Source organism: Octopus bimaculoides, chromosome 15 (genome assembly GCF_001194135.2).
Source record: "Octopus bimaculoides isolate UCB-OBI-ISO-001 chromosome 15, ASM119413v2, whole genome shotgun sequence".
NCBI lineage: Eukaryota > Metazoa > Mollusca > Cephalopoda > Octopoda > Octopodidae > Octopus > Octopus bimaculoides.
Genome location: NC_068995.1, coordinates 13,161,355 through 13,171,614, shown reverse-complemented (window position 1 = coordinate 13,171,614; position 10,260 = coordinate 13,161,355). Strand labels below are relative to the sequence as shown.

At 34.7% G+C, this 10,260-nt stretch overlaps 1 protein-coding gene across 4 annotated transcripts in view; it reads left to right on the top strand.

Annotated features, from left to right (window-relative positions):
• Positions 1–527: 527 nt before the first annotated feature.
• LOC106875852 (scm-like with four MBT domains protein 1) overlaps positions 528–10,260 on the top strand; it is a 75,222-nt gene continuing 65,489 nt past the window's right edge. For 2 of the 4 annotated variants that reach the window (XM_052973177.1, XM_052973178.1), the window contains exon 1: positions 529–642. The gene's annotated coding sequence lies outside the window, so the exon portion shown is untranslated. Of the gene's footprint in view, positions 643–10,260 lie in introns of all 4 variants that reach the window. The other 2 variants (XM_052973175.1, XM_052973176.1) reach the window with 2 other exon arrangements.

Sequence of the window (10,260 nt, the reverse complement as noted above, 5' to 3'; positions counted from 1 at the left end):
TTATATTTGTTTCAATTACCGTCTCGCTATTCTGTACGTTAGACTTTATCATTAACCATCTATGCTTCTTTGAAATAACAAAGCTACGCTAAAGATAAATTACAAACCCGTTTATTAAGATCACTTTGAATATTATCATTATTATATTATTATTATCATCATCATTATTATTATTATATCGCAATAATAAATAAGCCAGGCCCTCCTTTTAGCTAATTGATCGTCTTCCTTCTCTAACTTCATACATCTCCCTACCACGAAAACTCATAATTCTATCACCCAATCAACGCACAACTACATCGCCGATATTACATTACCGTGCCATTGGTCTTCCATAGTTACGATACAAGAGAGGAGGAGGACGAGGGGGGAACAAAAAAAAAAGAAAAATATTTTTGCTTTTTACTCTCTCCTCCTTCATCCACCTATCTACTTACACTCTTTCTTTACCTCTCCTTCTCCCTCTCCACCTTTAGTCTTTCCCTTTCACTCGCGCCCTCTTGCTCACTCTCTGTTTTCTTCGTTAGGTTTCGGGTTCTGCGCATGCGTATTCTATCCGTTGCCATTTTGTTCAGTATTGCTTCTCATTCAGATGGAGTTGAGTTTCTCCGTTCAACGATGGACGACGGAAAAAACTGTCAGGTAGCACATTTTTCCTTTATTTTAACTCGTACCTCTTTGCTTTAAAATCACACAAAAGCATTTTCCCACCCTCCATCTAACACATACACACATAAATATATCATATAGTTCCTACCAAACTTCTAGTTAATGAAATGTACATATATATATATACACGCACACACACTTATGTGTATGTGTAGTATATATATAGATAGATATATGTATGTGTATATCCTATGTGTGTGTATTATTACATTAGTGTGTATTCGTAAAATAGCGGTCAAGATTACTTATAATACTACCTCCCCCTCTTCTCTCTTTTTTTCTCCTCCCCCTTTGTTTATCTTCTTTTCTCTCTTTTTCTTTTTTCAAATTCATCCTTGTCCTTCTCTCTCTTTCTCTATCGCTTTCTTTCTTTTTTCACTCACTTCACCCCGCAGCCGCACTACACACACACACATAATTATACAGTTGAGTTTTTATGTCTTTTTCAGTTGCTTTACTTTTGTTTATTACATATATATATATATATATATACTCGCGCGCGCACACATATCTATAATTACACGTACGTATTTTGTGTGCACGTATGTATATAACAGATATATATATATGTGCACACACACATATATATACACACACACATATATATACACACATATATATATACACACACACACACACACACACACACACACACACACACACACACACACACACACACACATATATATATAGTTAAAAGTAAAGCACTGGAAAAGAAACCGTCGCGGATGCAGTTATTTAAAATAATTTTAAATTATAAATTTGCTTGTATTATTATGGACAGTAATTCTATAAAAAATTATTTTAAAATTATATTTTTGCTGCTTTTTAAATTTTCTTTTTAATAGCATATTTTAAGACGAAAGAGCTAATATACGAAAAAAAATCTACTATTAACTTTTTAAGTGTTGATAATAATAACTTCATCGCCAGATTCATGTCTTATTTATTATACGCAACCAGCTGTATATAACCGCATTCATCAACACTCACACACGCATGTGCCTATCTATTATATTCGCCTCTCTCTCACTCTCTCTCTCTCTACACACACACACATGTATATACACGCGCGCGCATACACACATTATCAACGTGTGTGTTAGTCAATGAATTAACGTGTGTGTGTGTGTGTTGGTTCGGTTTTTCTATCGAATTATTTGCATTTTCTGTATCCGATTCATTGATTTTATTTTTAAACGATTTTCTTTTCACCACTTTTTTTCTCTCATTCTCCTCCTTATATACAACACTTCATATAATCACTACTAATTAAACAATATTCAGAAAAAAAATATATATACCCACGTTTTTATATGAAAAAATAACAAAAAAATAAAAAGGAATTTTTGAAATATATTTTATCACTTATATTATTTAATTCTATATTTAATCGTATTTTTTTCCAAAGAGAAACCAGCAACTGCGAGTCTGTCACCAGAGTTTTTTTTTCTTTTCATCTTCTTATTCTTGTTTCGAAGTTGGCTTCATGTTCTTGTTTCATTCTAGATTCTCAGCAAATTACGCAAGAAGCAAAACATGGCAGATTTCTTGCAAGATCCATTTGGATAGTTTCCCATTGAATTTGCATTGAATTTGTTGGCAACAACCATTCACTTCTGCCTTTGTTTTCTGCAACTGGGAGAATCGGGAAAAGTTTATACGATTCGGCCAGGCAAAATGGCGGTTCTTGTGGTTACTTAGAAATATAATAATAATAATAATTATTATTATTATTAAGGAAGGGCTGCCCCCGATCAATGCAATCTGTTTTCATATTTATGGTTTAAATAATATTTTACCAATTTTCTCTGCATAAGAAAATAAACAGTCAAACAAACTAGATTAAGGAACGTAAATAATATGTTAATTTCAGTTTATCCGTTAGTGATTTCGAAAGAAAGAGGTTAAAATACAAAGAAAAGATAAAAGGTTTTTTTTTTTTAAATATATTATTTACAAGAAATTTGTAGGAGTGGCTGTGTGGTAAGTAGCTTGCTAACGAACCACATGGTTCCGGGTTCAGTCCCACTGAGTGGCACCTTGGGCAAGTGTCTTCTACTATAGCCTCGGGCCGACCGAAGCCTTGTGAGTGGATTTGGTAGACGGAAACTGAAAGAAGCCCGTCGTATATATGTATGTATATATATATGTATGTGTGTGTATATGTTTGTGTGTCTGTGTCTGTCTTCCCCCCCAACATCGCTCGACAACCGATGCTGGTGTGTTTACGTCCCCGTAACTTAGAGGTTTGGCAGAGTGACCGATAGAATAAGTACTAGGCTTACAAAGAATAAGTCCTGGGGTCGATTTGCTCGACTAAAAAGGCGGTGCTCCAGCATGGCCACAGTCAAAAGAGTATTTAGGTTACTTGTCCTTTGAAGTACATTCAGTCGCTGCCTGTGCGTTGTCATAGTTGTTTGTCAATTAAGAAGTAGTTTAATTAATTACTTAGAGAAAACCGTTTCCTTTTCCCTCCTTCGCTCCTCTCTCATGCTTTTTTTCTTATTTACCACTAGTTGGTCAGTGCGCTTGTTTGTTGTTGGTAAATGTTGTTGTTTAGTATTAGCGTAGAGTTTACTGGGGGAAAATCTTAGTCATCTCTCTCTCTCTCTCTTTCTCTTCCCGTAATCACTGCATTGAAAATGTATTGGATTCTACTTTTGTATCGATTTAAAACAGCAGTATCTGTCTAGTCCCATAAATATTGATATATTTCGGTATTTCTAATCTGGTCATCACGATGACCTTACGCTAGTATTGACATCTATCTACCTATCTACCTACCTACCTACCTATCTTTCTATCTATCTATCTACCTATCTATCTATCTATCTATCTATCTATCTATCTATCTATCTATCTATCTATCATGCTTATTATTGTTTCCCCTCATCTGATGCCCCCATGGCAAATAAATCAGTATTATTATTATTATTATTATTGTTCTGCATCTTATTTATATTTTGTGTACAGTTATTGATTTTTGTTATTCTGGAAGCTGAGACATTTTAATGCACTTTTGGTTGCCACATTTTCTTTTTTCATGTATATATATATATATATATAGTTGAGTTGAGGATGTTTTTTCTGTAGTAGAAGGGTAAAGATAGAGTATGTTGGAATTAGATGGGAAAATAAAGAAGAAAAAAAAATAGATTCTGCTAAGATGAAATTCTGTGGAAGGAACCCGAAATCGCGTTTGGCGGTGTCTAAACTATGATGACGACAATATCAGAACTACTAGCACCGATCTTATGTGGGTGTGTGGAAAGGAAACAGACGTTTTAATATTTTGGTAAGGTGCGTAATAAGCGGAGAAATTGCTAGGCTGCTTGCTAATAAAAATGCCAGAATTATCGGATAAAGCAGCAGAAGTGTGAGATCGAAGGTTTATAGTTTGATCATTCCGCGTAAATCATTTATATTTACACCTCCTCAAGTCCTTTTGTAATGTCAATATTTACGTCTTTCGTTCGGTGAATATTTCCCAGTAAAATTATAATATCGAGAAATTATTCCGTATTTTTTTTTGGTTGGTTTTATACTTTGTTGTGCTTTTATTTTCTTTCATTATTTAAAATCTGTTAATTGTTTATTTCCGTTCTTTTATACATCTTCTCTCCCTCCCTGTCTGCTGCTTTTTGGCATTCGTTACCATGACGCAGTCAATATTTTTTGACAACTTTTCCAATACTGTTATTTATGATAATTGATATGTTTATTTGTCGGAAAAAAAAATCTCATCTATTTCTATGTGAAATATATAAACATCTACTGCAATACATCCACGCAGTGATAAAGCTGTCGATGTAAAAAGAGTAATCAAAGTTGTGAAGATGCCATGGAGGATAAACTGATAAGATAACATTATTCATTTTGAAACCAAAAATTATTATATTTAAATAAATTTTTTGAATGACTTGTCTTTCTGAATAAGTTTCTAAGCAACTTCAGTGAATTTTTTTCTTCAATCGATCTCAATTCGCCAACTCAGTATTGCTGAAGATAAATAGGGCGAGAGTATGTTTACTGTGTGATTATTTTTAGTGAGACGACAGTAAATTAGTTTTCTTTGAAAAAAATGTTTTTTTCTTTCATTCAGTGACGAAATTTTATTTGGTTTCGTATTTAGTAGGTTGGAGATGGAGAACGAACACCTAGATAATTATTTTAGCAATTTAAATTTTTGATTTTATTTTAACCAAATCGTTAACGAGGAAAGAAAAAAAGACAAATTATTATTAGTTTATCTAAATTTTAACCGTTTCTCATAATAGTTGAGCTTTACCAAACCCGGTAATATCGATACACGCTCGACTTGTTAGGCCTCAAATCGCAGCCAACCCTAGAAATATTGTTTTGAAACAGAAACACAGGATGGTCACGGCTGGAGTGCTTTTTTATCAGAGTACTTCTCGAACAGAGCTATCGACTACTTCGGCTCACATTTTAAACGATGTTTTAATGAAATGCTAAATTCGTATTTCGATCTATAAACAATCGTCAACGTGACAGAAATGCATAAACTTCGGTTTATCTGCTGTAATTATTTATTGAAAACTTTCTTTTCGGCATGGTTACGCATCATTTGTGATCATTTGCTATTGAATGAGTTGTAACCTTTGGAAATCTTTCCTACGATATTCAGTATTCAGCGAGACGGTTGTATTATAGTAGCATCAATATTGATTGATTAAATCCTATACGAATTCTTTTTTTTAATGACTTTTATGTTTGCATAAGTTTCTGGCAATCTCCAGTCAGTTTTTTTTTTTTTTTTTTCAACAAGTCGATTTTTGTTGTTTAACCTCTCGGTTAAACAACAATCGAATATCTTTCTATTTACAAAATGCTAGAGTAAAATCCGAGGACGATTTCGCTGCTATTTCTAGCAGATCGAGCGACCACATGGAAGTTTCCTTCTTTGAGTAAACGTGTGTAGGTGAAAAGAACAGCGAGTCGAGGTGTTAGAGAGGAGGTGAGCTTGCTGATTGAATACGAACGGTTAATGATTCATATCCTGTAACTAGTGAGACACTTAATTCCTGGAAAAAGACTTTTCAATTCAGCTAGTTGTGTTGTGACATAGAACACAAGTACACGTTTCATTGCTCGAAGCACCGTGTGAGTGACGAGTGCTCTAGTAAATTGTAATTAACAGTTGGCGTGCAAAACGTACTACAATTTAGTTGTCCTCTTGTTTGAAAGTGATTCTTTAATATCTGAAAAATGGAAAAAAGAAAAAGAAAAAAAAGCAGAGAAAAAAATTTTTTTTAACTGTTTAAAAAAAAAAAATAATTACTAACATCCTCAAATGTCTCTAAAATTTTACAAGGACTAATGCTTACTTTTGGTTTTATGTTGCCAAGTAGATGAGTTTGTAACTTTCCTTGTCGATCTGATAAAAAGTGAGTTATGTAGTGGTATATAGTATCTATCCCTGTGCAGTGGGTTTCAGCTTCAGTATTTCATTAATTTAGTTAAATAGTTTTTATATGTAACCAGTTATACCTTTTATCTTTTACTTGTTTGGTCATGCTGGGGCACTTCCTTGAAGGGTTTAACCTGATGAATCAGTCCCAATACTTATTTTAAAGTTTGGTACTTATTTCATTAGTCCCTTTAGCTGAATTGCTGAGTTGTGGGGATGTAAACAAACCAGCACCAATTGTCAGTTGGTAATAGGGGCTAGACACATATTCAAAATGTAGAAAAATGGATGTAGAATGATGATGGTGATATACATACATGACAGACTTCCACACAGTTTCAATTTTACCGAATTCACTTAGAACAAAGCATTGAGTGGTTCAAAGCCAAACAATATCTTGTGAAGACACTTGCTCAAAGTGCCATGTAGTTGGACTGAACCCAAAACCTCGTATTTGCAAAGCAAGCTTCTTAACCACAGCCATGCCTAAAACAAAGGAGTGGCTGTGTGGTAAGAAGCTTGCTTCCCAACCACATGGTTCTTGGTTCAGTCCCACTGTGTGGTACCTTGGACAAGTGTCTTCTATGGCCTCAGGCTGACCAAAGACGTGTAAGTGGATTTAGTAGGCAGAAACTGAAAGAAGCCCATCGTATATATAATGCGTGTGTGTTTTCACCACTACTGCTTGACAACTAGTGTTGGTGTGTTTACATCCTTGTAACTTAGCAGTTTGACAAAAGAACTGACAGAATTAGTACTAAGCTTTAAAAAAATACTTACCAGGACCGATTTGTTCTACTAAAATTCTTCAAGGTGATGCTCCAGTATGGCCGCAGTCTTACGACTGAAGCAAGTAAAAGATAAAAAAATAAATCCTCTAGAATAATAATGCCTGATATATTTCAGTTCAATATTTCTTTGACTGTTTATCCCATTCTCATTTCTTACCCATGCTGTTGTATTATTTTCAGTTGTAACTGAATGCAATTGAAGATGACATTCGAAATTCCCCCAAGACTCAACAACACATTTTTATGCCTTTTACAACTAAATACATTCTCCCATAATGGTCCTTTTAATATTAACTCACTTATGGCTGTCTCTAGTTTTCATCCTGTTTTAAATTCTACATATTTGACCTTGTTATGTTTTCATAAGAATCCTTTTATATTCCAAGGACCTGGTTAATTATGCAACACTTCAACTTTTCCCAAATTCTTATTTCTAAAATTAATTGAAACAGTATATGACTTTGTGATAAAGTTCGCTTCCCAACCATGGGGTCTTGGGTTCACCCCACTGTATGGAGCCTTAGGCATATTTCTTCTACTATAGTTCTGGTTGCTCAAAGGTCTGTGAGTAGGTTTGGTAAAGAGGAACTGAATGAAGCCCATTGTGTGTGTGTGTGTATGATACGAGGAGAAAAAAAAAACCTGAACAGGGTGTATAAGGATGATGTTCAAATAAATTGTAAGAAGTGTTTAATGTTTTGGGTATATGCTTTTTTATGTGGAGGCGCAATGGCCCAGTGGTTAGGGCAGCGAACTCGCGGTCATAGGATTGCGGTTTCGATTCCCAGACCAGGTGTTGTGAATGTTTATTGAGCGAAAACACCTAAAGCTCCACGAGGCTCTGGCAGGGGATGGTGGCGAACCCTGTTGTACTCTTCCACCACAACTTTCTCTCACTCTTTCTTCCTGTTTCTGTTGTACTTGTATTTCAAAAGGGCCAGCCTTGTCACACTGAATATCCTCGAGAACTACGTTAAGGGTACACGTGTCTGTGGAGTGCTCAGCCACTTGCACGTTAATTTCATGAGCATGCTGTTCCGTTGATCGGATCGACTGGAACCCTCGACGTCGTAAGCGACGGAGTGCCAACAACAACATGCTCTTTTATGGAAATGATAGATGAAGAGAAACGAAAAAATAGAGGTCTTTCAGTTAGATGGTCACTGCATGGTGAAAATGTGTGTGTGTGCATGAGAGTAATGTTAGATGACTGATCAAGAAGAAATATGGATCTTAATCTTCTATATACAAGGTAAACAGCAATGCTAATGTAGATGCAGTGTTCATCAATTTCAGAATATAGTAGCAATTACTTTACTCAAATTATCAAAGAGAATCAGAAATGTTACTTCTCTGACATTCTGTTTCAATGCTTTTATGGCTAACTAAATTATGGATGAACATGAGAGTCCATGTAGGAATTGATAAATATTTGTTGTAGGTTCTTTTGAGTTTTCACATGTTTACTTTGAGAGTTGCATACAAATCCGGATGAATTTTTAATATACTTGTTGATTAGAGCTGGTCAAACTATATAGCCATCACCTTCATATATATATATTATATATATATATATATGTATATATATATATATATATATCATCATCATCATCATCATATATACATAATATCCATTATCCCATCCCAGTTCAATCTGGTTGAGTCAACCTTTGGCATGAAAGCAGCTGATTAAACATACAGGAACGGTCTGACTGAGGAATACTAACAGCTTCTGATATATGAAGATAACCAGTGTGTTGGTTTTGCTTCAATTTTTAAATATCTGATCAGCTTTTTCTAGCATGGCTGTTTTGTCTTTGTTTCAAATATGTTAAATTTGTGAAATGAAATTGAGAGCCACGTCTATATATATAATGTTCCCTTCTTGGTTGTGTGTATTGACCGGTCTGAGGATTTCTGTGTGGCTACCCATTGTAGCACATGTGTTTCTAAATGACCTGTTAGAAATAACAGTCAAACATTCCTCCTATCACACCTTACTGTATGATCACCTGGGACACCTTTGATTATACAGTTCCATTTGGTCAGGGCTGAACTAGGATAAATAACACCTTGAGTCTCAGAAAAGAAAAACAGTAGAAAACTTCTAAGAAATATTTATTCATTGCTTTTTTTCTAAATATTTCTAACCACAATATTTGTGTGTAATATAGCTTAAATGACATTTACCATGAAATCTGCAACTTGTCAAAGTTAGACTTAATTTTTTAAAATTCATCCTTTTCTTTTCTTTCATTATATAAAACTATAAAGTGAATTATATATATATATATACTGTATTTTAATGTGTATAAGGAATCCCCTAATTCTTTGGGCTTAAAATTTGGAAAAATGGTATTATAATGCTATCCATGTATAAGAAACTCCCATATTTTTTCAACTTACTTTTTGACAAAAAAGGGTTCCTTACACGTTAAAATATGGTATATTACAGTGTGAAGTTCTTCATATATTGCATTTGTAAATATTCAGTTTTCATCTTAATGTTATTTTAAATATATATATTTGTTTGAATTAGATCAGATGGTGATGTTGGTAAGGATAGTAGGAGAACCAAACTATCCATGATCGTTCGTCTAACAAAGCATAATTTGTTTTGCCTATGGCTCTTTGGGAACTAGAAAGTAATATTTAGGGAAGCTGACTTATAACCTATGACAGGGAAATAAAAATGAGAATTTTAGGCACAGATATGGCTGTGTGGTACAGAGTTTGATTCTCAACCACAAGGTTCCAGGATCAGTCCTACTGCACAGCTGACGAGAACCTTGTGAGTGGATTTGGTAGATGGGAATTGAAAAAAGCTCATTGTGTGTGCATATGCATGTGTGAGAGTGTCATTGTTGTTTAACATCCGCTTTCCATGCTGGCCTGGGTTGGATGGTCTGACTGAAAACTGGTAAGCTGGGGTGGGGGAGGACTGCACTAGGTTCTGATCTGATTTGGCAAGGTTTCTACAGCTGGATGCCATTCCTAACACCAACCACTCTGAAAGTGTGGTGGGTGCTTTTTACGTGCCACTGGCATGGGAGCCAGTCAGGTGGCACATATGTATATGTGTGTGTGTGTGTGTGTGTGTGTTTGTGTCTGAGTTTATTCCCCACCATCACTTGACAACTGGTGTTGTTGTGTTTACATCCCTCATGACTTAGTAGTTCAGCAAAAAGACTGATAGAATAATTACCAGGCTTTTAAATAAGTATGAAAGTTAATTCACTCACCTGAGACATATGAAGGATAAAAAAAAAATATATATATGAAACAAAGGATATATATATATATATATATATATACACACACACACACACACACACACACACACACACACACACACACACACACACA